Genomic DNA, 18152 nt, shown 5'->3' with positions numbered 1-18152 from the left:
TTATGTGTATGCGTGTATTGCCTGCATGTAGGTAAGTGCACCCGTATTGTGTCGTGCAATGCCCACGGAGGTCAGAAGAGGGCTTCGGATTGCCCTGGAACTGGAGTTAAGGACGGTTTATAGCTGCCATGTGGGTGCTGGGAATCGAACCCAAGTCCTCTGCAAGAGCAGTCAGTGCTCCTAACCACTGAGCCATCTCTCCAGCCCCAATAAATAAAATGTTTTAAAAAGTTTTTTTAAAAAAAGATCTTAAATAAGTAATCTAATGATGCACCTCAAGGTCACAACAACAAAAACAACAATAACAATGGCAACAAATCCAAATCCGAAAGCAGATGACAAAAAAAAAAAAAAAAAAAAAAAGATCAGTCAGAAATTAACTGGAGACAAAAAGAACAGCATAGAGAACCAATCAGAGTCGGTACTTAGAAAAATAAACAAGATTAACAAACCTCTAATCAAACCAACCAAAAGAAAGAAAAAGAAGACCCAAATTAAAAGAATACAAGTTGGAAAAGGGAGAAACAAAGAATCATTAAAGAATCACTGAAAATTTATAATAAAAAACCCTGGATGTTCTAGATAGGATGGATAAATTCCTAGACACATAAGACATACCAAAATTAAACCAAGAAGCTCTAACAACTTCACAGTCAACGAGATTGAAGCTGTAATAAACAGTCACCCCATAAGGAAAGTTCAAGATAAGACAGATTTGCTGCTGAATTTGGACAAACCTTTCAAGAAGAATGAACTGACATTCCCGAAGCTCTTCTGTGAAGTAGAAAGGGAAGGGAAGTTGCCAAACTCATCCTACAAAGCCGGTGTTATCCTGATACCAAATATGCACAACAAAGAAAGAAAACTATAGATAATTTCCCTGATAAACAGACACAAAAATTCTCATTAAAATACTTGTAAACCAGATTCAAGAAGACACACCGTGACCAAGCTGGTTTCACTCCAGGAACACAAGGACAAAAACTCAATCAGTGCAGAAAAGGCCTTAACAATGTTCAACATGCTTTCTTAATAGCCCGGAAGAAACTAAGACAAAAAGGAACACACCTCAACACAATAAAAGTGTCACGACAGACCCATGGCAGTTATACTAAATGGAGGACAACTGAGAAAGTTTCTCTAAAATCAAGGATGAGACAAGATGGCTACTCTCCCTCTGAATCAATTTTATGCTTAGTCTTAGCTACAGCAATTAGAAAAGAAAAAGGATACCAAAAAGAAAAAAAAAAAAAGTCAAATTAAGCCTATTTGCAGAGGACATGATTCTATACTTAAAAGACCCAAAAAACTCCACCAGAAAATTCTTAGACTTGACTAATACTCAGCAAAGTACCAGAACACAAAATGAACATACAAAAATCAGTAGTTGGAGGCCAGGTGTAGTGGCACACACCTTTAATTCCAGCACTAGGGAGGCAGAGACAGGTGGTCTCTATGAGACCAGTCTGGTCTACCATAGCAAGCTGAGGGGCTACAGGGAGACCCTGTCCCAAAAAAGACTTCAAAAAAAAAAAATCAATAGTTGGGACTGGAGACATGGCTCAGAGATTATAAGAGCGCTTACTATTCTTGCTGAGGACCCAAATTCAGTTCCCAGCACCCGCATGGTGGCTCACAACCCCCTGTAACTTTAGTTCCCCAGGGGATCCAATGCCCCCTCCAACGGTACTGGACATGCACATGGTGCACATACATGCAGGCAAACACTCATACACATAAAATAAATAAATAAACAAATAAATTTATAAATCAGTAGCTTTTCTATATACCAGCAACAAACTTGCCAATAAAGAAATCAAAGGGGAAAAAAATCACATTCAGAATTTTAAAATGCCTATGTGGTGAAAGGATCTCTGCAGTGAAAAGTTTAAGACATTGAAGAAACTGAAGACACTAGAGTACAGAAAGATCCCCTCACCCTCCGGGATTGGAGAGCTGATATTGTGAGTGTGGCTGTTACCAAAAGCAATGTACAAAATGTAACGTTCATCAAAATCCTCAGGGTATACTTCACAGAACTAGAAAAGGACTACCCTAAGATGCACATAGAATTGAAAAGACCCCCAATAGCCTGCCTAATCCTTAGCAGAAGGGATAGCCCTGGAGGTTTCACATCCAATCTCAGATTATACCATAGAGTCGCAGTAACAAAAGGCCATGGTACTGGCACAAAACCAGAAATGTGGCCAACAGAATAGACTAAGAAGGCCCATAAACCAGCCCAAATTACAACCACCTATTTCTGACAAGACTCTAGAGCAGACACTGGAGACACAGCTGCTTTAACGACTGGTTCGGGTGGCTTTCCAAATGTAGACGAGTGAAACTAGATCCATATCCCTCATCCTGTAAAAAATCAATTCAAAATTTATCAAAGACCTTAATGTAAGATCTGAAACTTTAAAACTGTGGCAGGAAGACCTAGAGAAGACACTTCAAGACACAGGCATAGGCAACGGTTTTCTGAAATAGACTCCAATAATATAAAACATATTCGCAGAATTTGACAAATGGAGTTGCATGAAATTTAAAAGCTTTATAGCAAAGGAAACACCAGAGTGAAAGGACAGCTTACAAATGGGTAAAATGTTTGCCAACTACAGATCAGATAGATGCTAATATCCTGAATATACAAAGAGCGACAAAAATTGAACTCCCTCCAAACCCCAATCCAACCAATAAATGGGAAGATAAATGGAATGATCAACTGTCAAAAGAAATACAAAGGCCAATAACAACTTTTAAAAGTAAATTTAATTTTCTGAGTTGTCCAGCAAGTTCAAATAAAACTGCTTTGAGATTGTAGCCCGCTGCAGTCAGAATGGCTGTCATGAGGGAAATGAGTAACACAATGCTGGAACGGACAAGGGCAAAGAAAACCCTCATTCACTGCTGGTGAGACTTATGTGGTCACTAGGGAAATCAGTGTGGCAGTTTCTCAAAAAACTGAAAATAGAAAAAAAAATTTAAATGAAAATACTAAGTAAATAAAAACTTGAAAGTAGAGCTATCATATAATCCAGCTGTACTACTGCTGGCTATATACCCAAAGCAACGCTGTGTGTGTAACACAGAGAAAACTGCACATTCATGTTTATTGCTGCACTATTCACAGGAGGAAAAGGAGCCAGTCTAGATGTCCACCAAGTGATGAATGGGTAAGTGTGATATACATACATACATACATAATGGAATATTATGGAGCCATAAAGAAAAATGAAATCATGGTACTTGCAGGAAAGTGAATGCAGTGAGAAATTATGTTAAGCAAAATTAGACTCAGAAAGATAAATACTACATATTTTCTCTTGTATGAAAAACCTGTGCGTGTGCACATTTATGTATGTGTGTAGGTACAAAACTAGAAAGAGGACTGTAGAGGAGAGGAAGAGATCTTAAGGGAGATGAGAAACAGAAAGGGTCATCAGAGTCCGGTGATAAGAAAGCAGAGCTAGAGTGGGGCCAGGAGGGACCAGGGAGGGAAGACAGCTGTGAACCAGATTGGGGGTGGGTGAGGGACAAAGCATAACGACAGATTCTTGACTAATCTGGGACCCATCACGTTGTGTGCTAACCTAAAAAAAGGAATTATAATCAGTAAAGAATGTTCTATGCGCTGAAGTAATCAAGGCCATTTTTCACCAATGTTCACATTGCTTACAGCTCAAACAACAGCCAGGAATGGGGCCTATGCCTTTAATACCAGCACTTGGCAGGCACAGGCAGGCATAGCTCTGTGAGATGGAGACCAGCCTGGTCTACATAGCAAGTTTTAGACCAGCCAGGGCTACGTAGTGAGACCCTGCCTTAAGAAACAAAATAAAACAACGACAAAGAAATATTTTAAAGCAAAAGTAAAATGAAAGTGAAAGCGGAATGTGGTCGTACCCGCTTTTGACGCCAGCACTCAGGAGGCAGAAGCAGGTAGATCTCTGTGAGTTCCAGACCAGCCTGGTCTAACATAGTAAGTTCCAGGTTAGCGGGGGCTACAGGGAGATCCTGTCTCCAAAAAAAAAAAAAAAAAAAAAAATGTAGAGCTGAAGAGCAGGATAATTTTAGTTCACTATTTTCTATAATGTTTCCATTTTTCCATGTTATCTGTTTTTTAAAGTAAATAAATAAGATAAAACTTGAACAGGACAAATCTACATTCATTGTTGCTATGACTAACACTATTTGACACCAAGGTCAAATCAATGATATCAGAAAAGAGGAGACATGCAAAGAAAGCATTGGTCCGTTACAACTGTAACACTTCTGAGCAAAATGCAGTATGTACAATAATAATTACAATAATAATAAAGTTTAAATAAACTGAACCACTTGGGAGGGCTTTGAAAATTCTCTTAAGCAATACATGTGCCACCACAGCTTCTAGTCACCCTATCCCTAGTCCCACATAGAAGCAATCAAAGTCAGACACTAAGTCTGTGATGCGTTCGGAGAAAGAGCGGAACCAAAATCTAGTTTCACTTTCCTCTTTGTGACTCTGTAATGAACTCAGTGCTGATTCTTCAAGAATCCGGAGTCTTCAGACTGACTTAAAAGGCTGGTTTTCTGTCATGCTAAGCAGAGTGAGGAGAGCTCTCTGTAAACACAGGCTCCGGAAGCAACCTCACTGATACCTGCAGGTGCCAGCACCACCCCTGGTGATTTCTTCCCTCCTGTTTCACTTCAAAAGTAAAGAAACTAAACAGAAACCCCAAATGTGCAACAGGATGCCTGGTTTCTTTTCTTGACTGACATCGAGTGCAGTTCAACAGAAATCTCAGCCGCATTCACAGTTATTCTTTTTCTGTCTAATAAAATAAAATGCACGCTACGCTGAACAGCATGCATCAAGGTCGAGGGCAAGATGAGAGAGAAGTTGCAGATGGGAGCTGCTGCTTGTCCTGGTCAGTCTCTGTTGCTCTGATAAAACACTGACCAAAGCAAACTTGGGGAGGAAAGGGTTTATTTCATCTTACTCTTTCAACTGCCAGTCCATCACTGAGGGAAGTCAGGGCAGGAACTCAAGGCAGGAACTTGGAGACAGGAACTGAAGCAGAGACCACTGAGGAACACTGCTTAGTGGCTTTCTTCCTTGGTCTGTGCTCAGCCCACTTTCTTTCTTTTCTCTATAACTTTATTTTTAAAATATATTTTATTTATTATTGTTGTTTTACATGTATGAGTGTATTGCACACAGGTAAGTGCACCGGTGTCGTGTAATGTCCATGGAGGTCAGTAGAGGGTGTTGGATCCCTTGGAACTGGAGTAATGGATGGTTGTTAGCTGCCATGTGGGTGCTGAGAACCAAACCCGGGTCCTCTGCAGGAGCAGGCAGTGCTCTTAACCACTGAGCAATATCTCCTATTTCTTCTTTTTTAAAATTTTATTTACTTTCATTTTGTAATGTGTATGAGTGTTTTGCCTGTATGTAAGTGCAATGCCCAGTAGAGGCCAGAAAAAGGCATCAGATACCCTGGACTGGACTTACAGATGTTAGCCACCATGAAGCACTGGAAACTGAACTCAGTGCTCTTAACCACTGAGCCATCACTCTAGCCCCAGTCAGCTTTGTTATATAACCCAGGTACACCTGCCCAGAGGTGGCAGCACCCACAAGAAAATGCCTCACAGACATGGCCATAGGCCATCCAATGGTGGTTATTCCTCAGTTGAGGTCCCCTCTTCCCAGATGAGTTAGACTGACAACTCAAGTTATCCAGCACACTGATTGTGGGTATGCCAAGGTCAGAGATGCGAGGGGGGCCACTGGAGAAGCAGAAATAAAAAGGGCAGATGTGAAGAAGGCTGGTCATTCAGGTAAACTGAGACCCGAACCCACAGCCTAGAAAGGGGACGAGGCAAGGAAAAATATTTCAGAAGGGTAAGCTGACAGGATCCAGCCAAGAGGAGGTCACCAAATTGCACCTGTACCCTGCCTGAATCAGTAAGGACCTGAGACACAGGCCAGTCAGAGTCTCTTAGGACCTGCACTATCTGATTGGAATCTGAGGCTGAGTAAGGTGAGAAGGCAGAAGGTCAGGAAGGGCACGTAAGAAAGGAATCCACTTATCCACAGCCTCCTCAGCCCTCATGTGATTCAGTGTATTTAACAGATGATTGGGGAGCTACAAATATTAAATCATCATTAAAACACCAAACCTGCTAACCTGGAATAAGACTAATGTAAGTCTCTTAATGGGCTAATTTATTAGAAAAAGGTTATTCCAGTTTTACAACAGTGTTTTACCACTCCATCAACTTATATTTATTTTTCATACTAAGATAAATGATTCCTATGCCATGTCATCACAGGATACTGAATTTTAACTCTTTAAAAAAAAACATGGGGGCCAGGCGTGGTGGCGCATGCCTTTAATCCCAGCACTCGGGAGGCAGAGGCAGGCAGATCTGTGAGTTCAAGGCCAGCCTGGTCTACATAGTGAATTCCAGGTCAGCTGGGGCTACAGGGAGACCCTGTCTCAAAAAGACCAGAAAAAAAAACAAAAAATCATGGGTCCAGTGAGATGGCTCAGCAGGTAAAGTGCTTTCTGTGCAATCCTGGCAACCTGGGTTTGATCCCTAGCACTCACATAAAGGTGAAAGGAAAGAACCAATTTTACAAAGTTGTCCCCTGACCTCCACATACACCATAGCAAACGCATGTGAACATGTCTGTCCACACGCATATACAAAGGCACAATAATAATGATAAGGGGGCTGGAAAGATGGCTCAGCAGTTAAGAGCACTGGCTGCTCTTGCAGAGGACACGGGTTTGATTCCCAGCACCCACAGAGTGGCTAACAATCATCTGTAACTACAATTCCAGGGAACTGACCTCCGCAGGCATTGCATGACACAGGTACATGCACAAACATGCAGGCAATACACTCATACACATAAAATAAAAATGAAATATTAAAACAATGAATGATGATAAATTTTTTTCAAAAGCTTAACACTCTAGGCAAATACAAGATGTATTTTAAATGAGAGTTTATTAAAATTTATGGAGAATTTCTTTTCCTTTTTTAACAAAATAAAAGGCATACTTACTCTGAATAGGATTTCCTCATTCCACTTGGGATTTAAAGACTAGAAGATAATAAACATAATATAATTAACTTTTTTTATAACTTGTCACATAAAAACAAAATTCACTAAGAAGTTTTGGAATATGGTTAAATCTAACCTTTTTAACAGTTTTCGTTTGCACACTGGTAAACACGCCATTCACCGGATCATACAATGTTACTCTCACATAGGGATCGCTGTTAAAAACAAAGAAGTTTTGGCTGTAGTTTAGTCAAACCTCAGAACATCCAAATTAGATTTTCAAAGTTTTCCTTGGTAACAATTTCTCCTTCACTTAAAGGCAGGGGTCTGTATGCAGGCTAAGCACCTACATCTTGTTAAAAGGCTTAAGTACCATGTTAATAAAATAGGCAAAGAACTAGAAGAAATCTCTTACTCATAGGTCTAATTGTACCTTCACCCCTCCCCAACTCCTCTGGCCTAATGATTTATAACCCTTTTAGATTTTTTAAAAATTTCTCCGATTTTTTCTTTTTTTACTAGATCTTCTGAGCTAAGGTGGCTAATTCAGTGATTCTGAGGCTCATTCTTAAATTTATTATTTTCTATCTTATGTGTATGAGTGTATTTCCTGCATGTATGTGAGTGTACTTATGTAGTGCAATGTCCACAGAGGTCAGACGAGGGCACTGGATTCCCTTGGAACTGGAGTTATGGACAGTTGTTAGCTGCTGTGTGGGTGCTGGGAATCAAACCTGGGTCCTCTGCAAGAACAGCCAGTGCTCTTAACCACTGAGCCATTTCTCCAGCCCCCGAGGTTCATTTTTTAAGACCTCAAGTAGTTAGTTCCAAGTCATCTCACTGTGTAAAGTCTTCTTATAAAATAACATCAATCTGCTTGCAGTTAAAAATAATTACATGTTAGGCTGGAGAGAAGGCTAAGCAGTTAAGAGCACTGGTTACTCTTTCAGAGGACCTGGGTTCAATTTCCAGAACCCACATGTGGCTAACAACTGTCAGTAACTCTAGTTCCAGGGGATTCAACACCCTCTTTTAGCCTCTGTGGGCTTTATAAAACATGGATGCATTTACATACGTGCAGGCAAAACACTCATACACATAAAATAAAAATAAATTATAAAATTAAAAAAATTATGTGTTGGATGAACTCACGCAGGTTCAAGGTGGTATGGCCATAGACAACATTTATTTATTATTTTTATGGAGTAACCAACTACTTTCTGATTGGATTTAAGGTCCTTTTTACAAGATGGAGCCCATACCTGACACCAACAGCAGGTGTAGGAACCTGTGGCTCCACAGGTCACAGGGCGCAGGTCCCAGCCCACTACAATATATTCTGCTAAATAGGGTTCGGTTTCCAGCACCCAAATGACGGCTACCAACTATCTGTAACTCCAATTCCAGGGGATTTGATGTCTACTTCTGGACTCTGTGAGCACTGCATGGCACAGATATACTTACATACATGCAGATAAAACACTCATACACATAAAATAAAAATAAATAAAAATATGTCATAGAAGCCTTTATATTGTGTAAAGATTTGGTTTATTTGTGTTTACGGGGGAGCACCAGAGGAATGCATCAGATCCCCAGGGCTGGGGCCCCCTGACTTGGGTGCTGGGAACAGAACTCAGGTTCCCTGCAAAAGCAGCAAGCACTCTTACCCACTGAGCCATGTCCCAAGCCCCAGAAGCCCTACTAAAAGGAAACTCAGATAAGGAAAATCTTGTGACATGACTTTGAAGGGCACAAAGACTGGAGGCACATTACTCACCATGGTCAAATCTCTGCCGCTTCTCTTGGGTATCTCGGACCTGGTACTGACCCTTCCCTTCACTGCTTGCTCTCTAATCCAACCCACCAACCCCTCTCTCATTTCTTCTTAAGTCCTCACCGCTTCAATTTTCAAAGCCCACTCCCAACACAGCAGCCCAGAAGCCACCCAAACTCCTGTCCCCAGAGATTTCAATCCTCCTGTTTTGGGGGATCCCGTTGTCTGACCCCCCTGGCTTCAGAGGCCCTGCAGCAGTTGATTTCACTTTCTTTTTACCTTCTCTAGCTTTTCCTTTGACCCAGTTTTTCTAGGTATGTAAATGCGTTTTAAACTCCTCCTGCCTCCACTCTCCTTCCTCCCTATAGCAAAGCAGATCACATTTTCTCCCTTCCCTTCTCAGGCAAGCTTTACAGTACTCTGCAATAACAACACTTACATAGCAATTACCCCATAGAACACTTCAAAGCAGCTTTTGTGGATCGGCTCTTTGCATTCTCACAGCTATTACCCTTTGTCTACTTTGTATGGATTGCAGTTAAACGTGGGAGGAAACCGGGACTGAGACTCCAGCACTTGTTTCAGAGAACACACTCAACCAACACACTCCTTCCCTTCCTTCATTTCCTTCACCCTCCGGGTTCTGTAGAGCCATGCAGTCGTTTCTGCTCCTGGCTCTCAGATCTGTTCTGACAATGCTTTGAAATACTCATCCATTTACTTCTATGGCACAGCCCTCTGCCTTTCCTTCCTTACACCATCCTAACTGTTCTTTCTCTCCCATGTCCCTCCCTTTGACAGGTTGTACTACCAGATCAGGCAGGCCTCAAATTCCCCACGTAGCTAAAGATGACCTTGATCTTTTGATCTTCTTCCCTCCATCTCCCAAATGCTGGGATTACAGGCCTGCACCCCCACCCCCAGTTTACCTGATGCGGGGGATCAAACCCAAGATTTTGTGCTGTGAGGTAAGCTGAGCTACATCCCCAACCTCCCTCTCTGTCTTTCTTAAGCCCCTTTCATGCTGCTTCCTGAGTACTGCCTGGCCTCTACATTTTCCCTTTCCAATCTCATCCATAGGTTTTGCAACTAACTGGATACTGTCAAATACAAAATATAAAAATCTCAACCTTTACCACCCAGGTAGACATTTCCACCTGGACATTCTACAAACAGTGGTTGCTCAGTTAACATTTTTGATTTGATTTCTGTCATACTGCCATTGAGCTGTAAGAGGTATCTGTATAGTGTGAGGTAAAGGCCTTCATCAGATGTGTGATTGCTGCTTTACTGTGCTAAGAGCATCTTACCTGAATCTTTAAGTCTTTGACTGACTAAGTAAGTCACCGGGTTCTTACCAGGTAAAGGCACTTGTGGGGTGACCTGTGGTCAATCCCACATGGTAGAAGGAGAGAACCAATTCCAACAAGCTGTCCTCTGACCTCCACAAGCACACCATGGAGCACATACACACATATGCACAATAATTAAGGAAATGTAGCTATTTTCCATCTCCTCCCTGTTCCTAGGTGTGGCTGATTCAAGGAGGTATGTACCTCCTTGGGACCTCCCTACAGCAGAGCTGGACACAGTCTATTTGAGTTGCCCTGACTCAACATGGACTATGCACATTCACCACAGTGACCACCTCTCAGGTACAGTGTGAAGTCACAGAAATCATGACAGTTTTCTCTACCGTCAGCTACTTGGGTTAATCCTGAACCTCAAGAACTGAGCCTGTAGTGCCCCTCTACATACACTAACACACACCTCCAGAGGGCTCCCCAATTCCCACTAGCTCTGTGAGGGGGTTGTGTTCTGTTCGTCTCTCTTGAATCTGTAAGTTCTAAACTGTTGTATGACTTCATGTGCCTTGTTGAGCTGCCCCCCTCTGTGTCCACCCGAATGACATCCTGAACCCAACTTCTTTCCTACAGAGTGGCTACCTGGGTACAATACACAGGGTGCAGATCAGTTGACAGTCAGGGCATGTGCAAGGATTTACAAATTTCCTGACGTATACACGAGGCTCTACAGGAAGGTGAGCGCCACAGGGACTCTGAAAACACTGCCGCGGGGTCCAGAGCGCACAGACACCTCCTGACTAAACTAGAAAAAAATACACAGCAGCCACTTTGAAAGACCGTGTAGCTGTGGGCCAGGCAAAAGAACACAGGAGCTTCAAACCCACGGAGACGATGAAATAATAAATGCATGTTTCTTTGAACTACTAAATTTCTGGCACTATTATTAGGTAGCAAAAGATACACAATATACATATGGTCATTTGTATGGTATACATGTTAATATATATTTTGCAGTTAAGAATGTTGTTTTTGAGCCATTGGGAGTAGTGTTCTTTGGGCTAAAGTTATTTGTAACACTGAACAAATTTATGTTTTGTGATTTTTGAAATTATTTTTACTTTATGTGTACGAGTATATTGTCTGCATGTATGTAAGTGCACCTGTGTCATGCAATGCCTGCAGAGGTCAGAAGAGGGCATTATTAGCCTCCATGTGGGTGCTGGGAATCGAACCTCTGCAAGAGTAGCCAGTGCTCTTAACCACTGAGCCATCTTTCCAACCTGTTTTTGTGATTTTTAAAAGATGAGATAGAGCAGAGCTGCTGTCCCATCCACCTGCCAGGAAGATGCTGTTCAGTGGCCCTTGCCCTTGAGGCAGCAAGTGCCAACCTAGAGGCAGCAACTGGAGGAGTGGAGCAAGCCCTCAGGACCCAAGTGCAGAGAGCAGGATGTAGTACTGCTCTTTAGGAAGCTCAGTAATCCTACTGGAAAAGCTAAATTTTAGTGATAATTTAGTCAAGATGGCTGTAAGTTACCGAGAGGAAGCCTGGCTAGGTCTCTGTCAGGTAAACTGGTGCTCCCCTTGTCCAGCAGTGTACATAGCAGTATGGAACAGGTAACTTGGCAGTCTACAGGAGAAGCATCCAACCTGGTTCAAATGAGAAACTAGTCCCTTGGACAGTCTGCACCTTTTGCTGGCTTGGACTTGACAAGAAAGAAAGAAAATATTGGGGAACCAAGATCACCGGTGTGGCTATGGGTGCTGGAGCAACAGTAGCAGTGGAGGATCTTGGCGGGACTGTGGAGGAAGATGTGAAAACAGCAGACACCAAAAAAGCCAACTAGATCCATGACCATGAAAAAGAAAGCACTCAGTCCATCTGCCTCCTTGAGCAAAAGTAACAAGTGGTTTTCTCCAATACTGATGTCCCTCTAACAAGAACTTCAAGCCAGCAAGGAACAGTTGCCTCTGTTTGTTGCACAGAAGCCAAAATGTTCTTTCTTAAACATAAGTATAATAATGAAGACAGAGTGATGGGAACAGGAAAATAGGGGGAGCCAGTGTAATTGAAATCATGACCCCTCTTATGAACCTGCATCTATGGTCACCTCCTGGAACTGTGGTACTCACCTATGAGCCTCAAACTATGGTCACCTGCCATGAGCTGGAGCTGTGGTCCCCTCACTGTGCATCTAGAGTTGTAGTTCCCTCCTATAAACCTGGAGCTAAGGTCCCCTCCTGTGAGCCTGGAGCTGTGGTCCCCTCCTATAAACCTGGAGCTGTGGTCCCCTCCTGTGAGCCTGGAGCTGTGGTCCCCTCCTGTGAGCCTGGAGCTGTGGTCCCCTCCTGTGAGCCTGGAGCTGTGGTCCCTTCCTGGGAACCTGGAGCTGTGGACCTCTTCTGTGAGCCTGGAGCTATGGACCCTTTCTGTAAGCTTGGAGCTATGTCTCCCCAACCCACACAAGTGCTAGTTACTGTTACTCTGCCCATTCTTCTGAAGGGGAAGCCAAGGACTACCAGGCTTCGATTTAGTTTGTCCAAGGCACCATAGTTTAGATCAATGGCCACCAGGGGACGCCATCCCTTCAAGATGAGTTGGAAAACATTCCAGGGCAACAGTTCATCAAAGCTTGTGATGGGAAAAAAAATCCAGTATTATTTGAAAGTGTCCCGGCTGAGACAACACTTTCAGGAGACAGAACAAGCACCTGGGATCATCTTGTAACTTTCTGAAGAAAAATAAACATCACAAGGAGTGTTTGTATTATGAACTGAAAGAAGGGCAGGTATACTCAGGAGAGAGAGGCAGGCACATATCTGTGAGTTAAGAGGCCAAGCTGGTCCACATACTGAATTCCAGGCCAACAACATAGTGAGAACCTCTCTGAAACAGAAAAGAAATTACTGAAACTTTCACCACTGGCAGGGCCTGGTCTCAGATGCCTGTAATCTCAGCACTTGGGAGGCTGAAGCATAAGTGATTTTGAGGTAAACCTGGCCTACTTAAGGAGACATATCTAAAAAAGCAAAAAAAACCAAACACTAATATCACTAATACTGATACTGATTTCATCAGTAGAGCTAAAAAGTATGACATGTGCCCAATGACCCAGGGAATTTTGGTTGCCCTCTACTTGTCTATTTTGTGATGCTCAACGTTGAATTCAGGTCAGCTGGCTGTATGCATGTCTTACATATTCACTGAGATCTTTTACTCATTTTTAAATTGAGTTGTTTTCTAGGTACAGAATGGAGTATCGTGTAGATTCTGATGTCAACCTCTTAAGAAATAACTGTGTTTCAGCTATTTTCTGTGTCTGGATGTTATCACTACTATATGAATGGAGTCCAGGTGTCTTCATTTGAAAAATTCCAATTTATCTATGTTTTGTTGTTTTTGGATTCAGATACAAAAATCTTTATGGACAATAGCATCTATTTTTCTTCTTGTCTTTTTGTCTATTAGTTTTATCATTGCAGGTCTTCTATTTGTTTGTAACAAAATGAATGGAAAAAAAAAGAAAGTAGTTAACTGAATTTGGAGGCTTAAACATGGATTCACATGATTCTATGGCAATGGTGTCCCATGCAAGTCCCATGCAAACTCAGGATCTTAAACATATTTTAAACTCTGTGTGTGTGTATGTGTGTATGTGTGTGTGTGTGTGTGTGTATTTTTTTCTGGGTATGGTGGTACATACCTTTAGTTTGAGCACTTGGGAGGCAGAGGAAGGAGAATCTCTGTGAGTTTGAGACCAGCCTGGTCTACATAGCAAATTCCAGGCCAGCCGGAGCTACACAGTAAGATCTTCTCTCATTTAAAAAAAAAAAAAAAAAAAAGGGAGGATGGCTAGAGATTGCTCAATGGACTTGAGCAATTGCAGAGGACTCAAGTTCCCAGCACCACATGGCAGCTAACAACCATTCATAACTCCTGGAGATCTGATGCCCTCTTCTAGCCTTCACTGGCACTTACATACATGTAGGCAGAACATGTGTACACATAAAATAAAAATAAATCTTAAAAATGTATTTAAAAATTTTTTCATTATATGTATATATGTGTCTGTATGTGGGTATATGCAAATGAATGCAATGCCCTCAGAGACCAGAGGCATCAGATTCCCTGGAGTTGGAGTTACCATGCAATGTAGGTGCTAGGAACCAAACCCAGGTCTTCTGCAAGAGCTACAAGTACTCTTAATTGCTGAGCCATCTCTTCAGTCTTGTGATTTTTTAAAAAAATTGGCTTGTCTGAGGGTTTTTACCCATGACTATGGACTTTATCATTTTTCCTCTAACTCTGTCATATTTTGAGTCGTAGATTTCTAAATTCTGTTACTAGGAACATACACATTTCTGACTAAGTGTTACTGATGATTTTATTATTTATCATTATGAACCATTTGGAAATGGTTTTTGACTTCTCGTTTTGTCAGATTTTAATGTGCTCATTTCATTTCTATCATACTATCTAAGCACATATCTTTTTGTACCAATTTGTCCATTTTTAAACTTAACTGTGTCATATTTTAATTGCAGCTCTTCTCTGGATATGGTGTGTGTATGTGTCTGCGTGTGAACATGTATGCAGATATCCTCAGAGGCCAGAAGAGGGTGTTGGATCCCTTGAACCTAGAATTACAGGCAACTTTGAACTGCTCAGTGTGAGTGCTGGGAACAAAACTCAGGTCCTCTGCAAGAGCAGTATGCCTTCTAAATGGCTGAGCCATCTCACTAGCACCATTAACTTTTCTTAGGGGCAGCTCTGCCAATGACAAACTCCTGAGTTTTTTTCTGAAATTGTTGTGTTCTTTTGTCACCAGCCATAAAGGACATCTTCGGTGAATGTGGAAGTGTGGGTTGACAACTGTTCTGCTCCATCTATTCTTGGCCCCCATAGTTGGTGGTCAGAAGTCAGCCATTCACTGTAATTCCTCTACAGAGAACATGCCATCTTTTCTCTTTTATGATTTTTTTCTTTATACTTGGCTTTTAGTAGTTTGACTTTCCTCTGCTTGGTGTTTTTGATAATAAAAAATTGTTTTTCAAATTTGGAAACTTTTTCTTTAAAAATGTTTCATCTCATCATTTAGTTCTCCTCTCCTAGAATTCCAATTACAGTGTGATGGACTGTTTCATTTTTTTCTGTTATGTTTCGTCTTCTAATTTGGGTCATGATTCCTATTAATCTGTCTCTAAACTCAGTTACTCTTTATTCTTCAATCTCCAGTCTGCTATTAAATCCACCCAAGAATTTTAATTTCAAATATTCCTTTTTTTTTTAGTTCTAGAATTTCATTTTTTGTGGTCTCTACTTAATTCCCAAGATTTCGTACTTCTGATTTGTTATAAGCACGTATGCTTTCCTTTACTGATAGTGTGCTCCATTTCCCTGAATTGTTACAGATCAGATCACTGCATGCTGGACTAAGGACACTATGTTGAGTTAGAGAGTCTGGATTCTGCTATCTTCTTCTTGTGAGCTGCTAATTTTGCTCATGTTATTTTATTGCATGGTAATTATCTTTCTTGGACAATGAGGAATTACTCTCTGCTCAGCTCTTTTTATTTCAGCTGAGTTGGTGCAGTACCCAGCTCTGTTTCTCCCAGAATCTTCACCATTGACACACTTTCTTCAGATGCATTCCAGGTTCTCAGCCATGGAGATTCCCACTGTTCCAGGTTCTCAGCTGTGGAGACTATACATGTTGAGATTCTCAAGTTGTGGAGTCTGCCACTGTTGCAGGTTCTCAGGATGCAGAGATGACCATATTATACCACTGTTCTAGGTCATGATTCCACATGGCTTCAGACTGATTCTTAAAATTGGGAACTCACACTGAACAACTTCTTTCCTCCCAGAATTCCTCTGCCCTGTCATTCTGCCTGTGCTCAGCGAGCTACTTTCCTTATCATACAGAGTTTATGGTTGTTATCTTCTGTAAGATTTGTAGAATTATGAATTCCTGGGTTAGAACTGAATAATGAATCTAAATACAATCACCCATGCTTTTAATTTTACAAATTCAGCAATTTAGATATCAAGAGATTTAATAAATCACTACAATAAGAACTATTATTATTCTGCTGTGCACAAAAATTTACTAATATTATTACTAAAATTTTCCTTTAATCAAAGTTCAGGAAAAAAACTAACAAATGCTAAGTTTTAAAATTACAAACTGATGTGATATACTTACCTGGCTCCCAAGATGTCTTTTTTGGCTAGACCAATTCCAGCTATAACCTTCACTCTCACAACTCGTGAGTTGTCCTAAAATACAAAAAAATTCTCTTTTATTTTCATGTAACTGCAAATTATCTTATAAAACAGTAACTAGGAGACTGAAGTCTGAAGAATCTTTTTAAAACAATTTGATTAAAAGCTATATAAAAGAAAATGAAAACTAAATTACTATTTTTGGGACCTTGATCATCTACAAAGAAAAGCAAAGCATCAAAGTCAAATTATTACACAGAATAAGAAGTTAGCATTACTCACAAGAAAATCTACAAAGCAGTATGTACATAAAACCTTGTCTCAAAAAAAGACAAAAAAAAGAGAGAGAGAAACACGTATCATCTGGGAGGGGCTAGGAGGAAGTAGGGGTGGCTATGAGCAAAATACACTGTATGAAATTCTCAAAGAATAAAAATATACTTTTATACTTAAAAAAAAAAGACAGCTAGGTATGGTAGCACACACCTTTAATCCCAGAACTCAGGAGACAGAGGTAGTTGGATCTCTGTGAGATCAAGGCCTGCCTGGTCCACACAGTGAGTTCCAAACCAGCTGGGCTACATAAGACCCTGTCTCAAAAAAAGAAGTAGGAAAGCATTAAGTACAGAAACTCTAATGAAAAAGAAGTATTCAGTTTCACAATATAAAAGTTACATTCCAGAGATACAATGAGGACATGAATAGAGCACCAGGACAGAAATATCTAGAATACACACCACTGGTACAAGTCATCATTTATCCTGGGTATGTGAACAGTTCCTAAAAGTCAGTAAGTAAAATATAATGAGCCTAGTACAAGAAAATAAGAAAGGCCAGATGAACACAGGAGAAGGCCATGTCAGCAGGAAGCAGCAAGAACCCTGCTGGTGGGAGTGTGAACTGATGAATCTCTTTGAAGAGATTTTTATGTACAGCAGTGTTAACCGTTTTGTTTTTGTTTTGGACAGAGTGCTGGTTGTGAAGGTATGAGCCACCTTGCCCCACAACAAACAACAGCTTTTGTTTGTTTTTTATACTGTCATTTTTTTCTTGATCTTTTTAAACTTCATACAGTTCCCACTCAAATCCAGAACCCCCTCTCCCCCATTGTTTTTGTTTTTTGAGACAGGGTCTCCTTGTAGCCCCAGCTGGCCTGAACTCCCTTTGTAGACCAGGCTAGCCTCAATCTCAAGGATTCACCTGCCTCTGCCTCCTAGGTACTGGGATTAAAGCTGTGGGCCACCACCAGGTCCAACAGTAGCATTTTTTCTTTTTTGATGATCAACAAATAGAAAACATTGTAGTACAACAGATCACAAACTAAATGCTTCTTTTTTAGCAAGCAGCAGCCTATATTCTCTTCGGGAGGCAGCACTGTGTAGGAGAAAACCGACCTTAATTTTAGCTTTTAGTGTTCTTTCATTTACAAAGACTTATAGCCATGTTTATCTGAGGTCTCACTATATAAATATAACACAATACAAAACACCTTGATAAGAAAAGCCAGATAATTATGTTTCCTCTGTCTCCAAAGAGAATTAAATACATAGCTGATCTTTCAAGAAAGAAGGAAAAAATCCTCATATATAAAAAATAAAGGCCCAAGGGCTGGAGAGATGGTTTAGACGTTAAGAGCACTGGCTGTTCTTGCAGAGGACCTGGGCTCAGTTCCCAACACCCATGGTAGCTAACAACCATCCATAACTCCAGTTCCAGGGCATCCGATGCCCTCTTCTAACCTCCGTGGGCACAGCAAGACACAGGTGCACTTACATATAT

The 18152-nt window shown here is 41.1% G+C and overlaps 1 protein-coding gene across 6 annotated transcripts in view; it reads right to left on the bottom strand.

Moving 5' to 3' along the window:
* The window catches only part of Nedd4 (NEDD4 E3 ubiquitin protein ligase), a 128248-nt gene extending 111329 nt beyond the window's left edge, over window positions 1-16919 (bottom strand). For 2 of the 6 annotated variants that reach the window (XM_029570757.1, XM_029570764.1), the window contains exons 1-4: window positions 16860-16919; window positions 16354-16427; window positions 7203-7281; window positions 7067-7105 (exon numbers count right to left, since the gene is read on the bottom strand). The gene's annotated coding sequence lies outside the window, so the exon portion shown is untranslated. Of the gene's footprint in view, window positions 1-7066; window positions 7106-7202; window positions 7282-16353; window positions 16428-16859 lie in introns of those variants that run through there. The other 4 variants (XM_017801913.1, XM_017801918.1, XM_029570768.1 and 1 more) reach the window with 3 other exon arrangements.
* Window positions 16920-18152: the final 1233 nt, after the last annotated feature.

The sequence above is a fragment of the Nannospalax galili genome, unplaced genomic scaffold (assembly GCF_000622305.1).
Source record: "Nannospalax galili isolate Female #2095 unplaced genomic scaffold, S.galili_v1.0 scaffold611, whole genome shotgun sequence".
Classification (NCBI taxonomy): domain Eukaryota; kingdom Metazoa; phylum Chordata; class Mammalia; order Rodentia; family Spalacidae; genus Nannospalax; species Nannospalax galili.
Note: the sequence above shows the minus strand (reverse complement) of the source record. Positions and strands in the feature narration are given on the sequence as shown.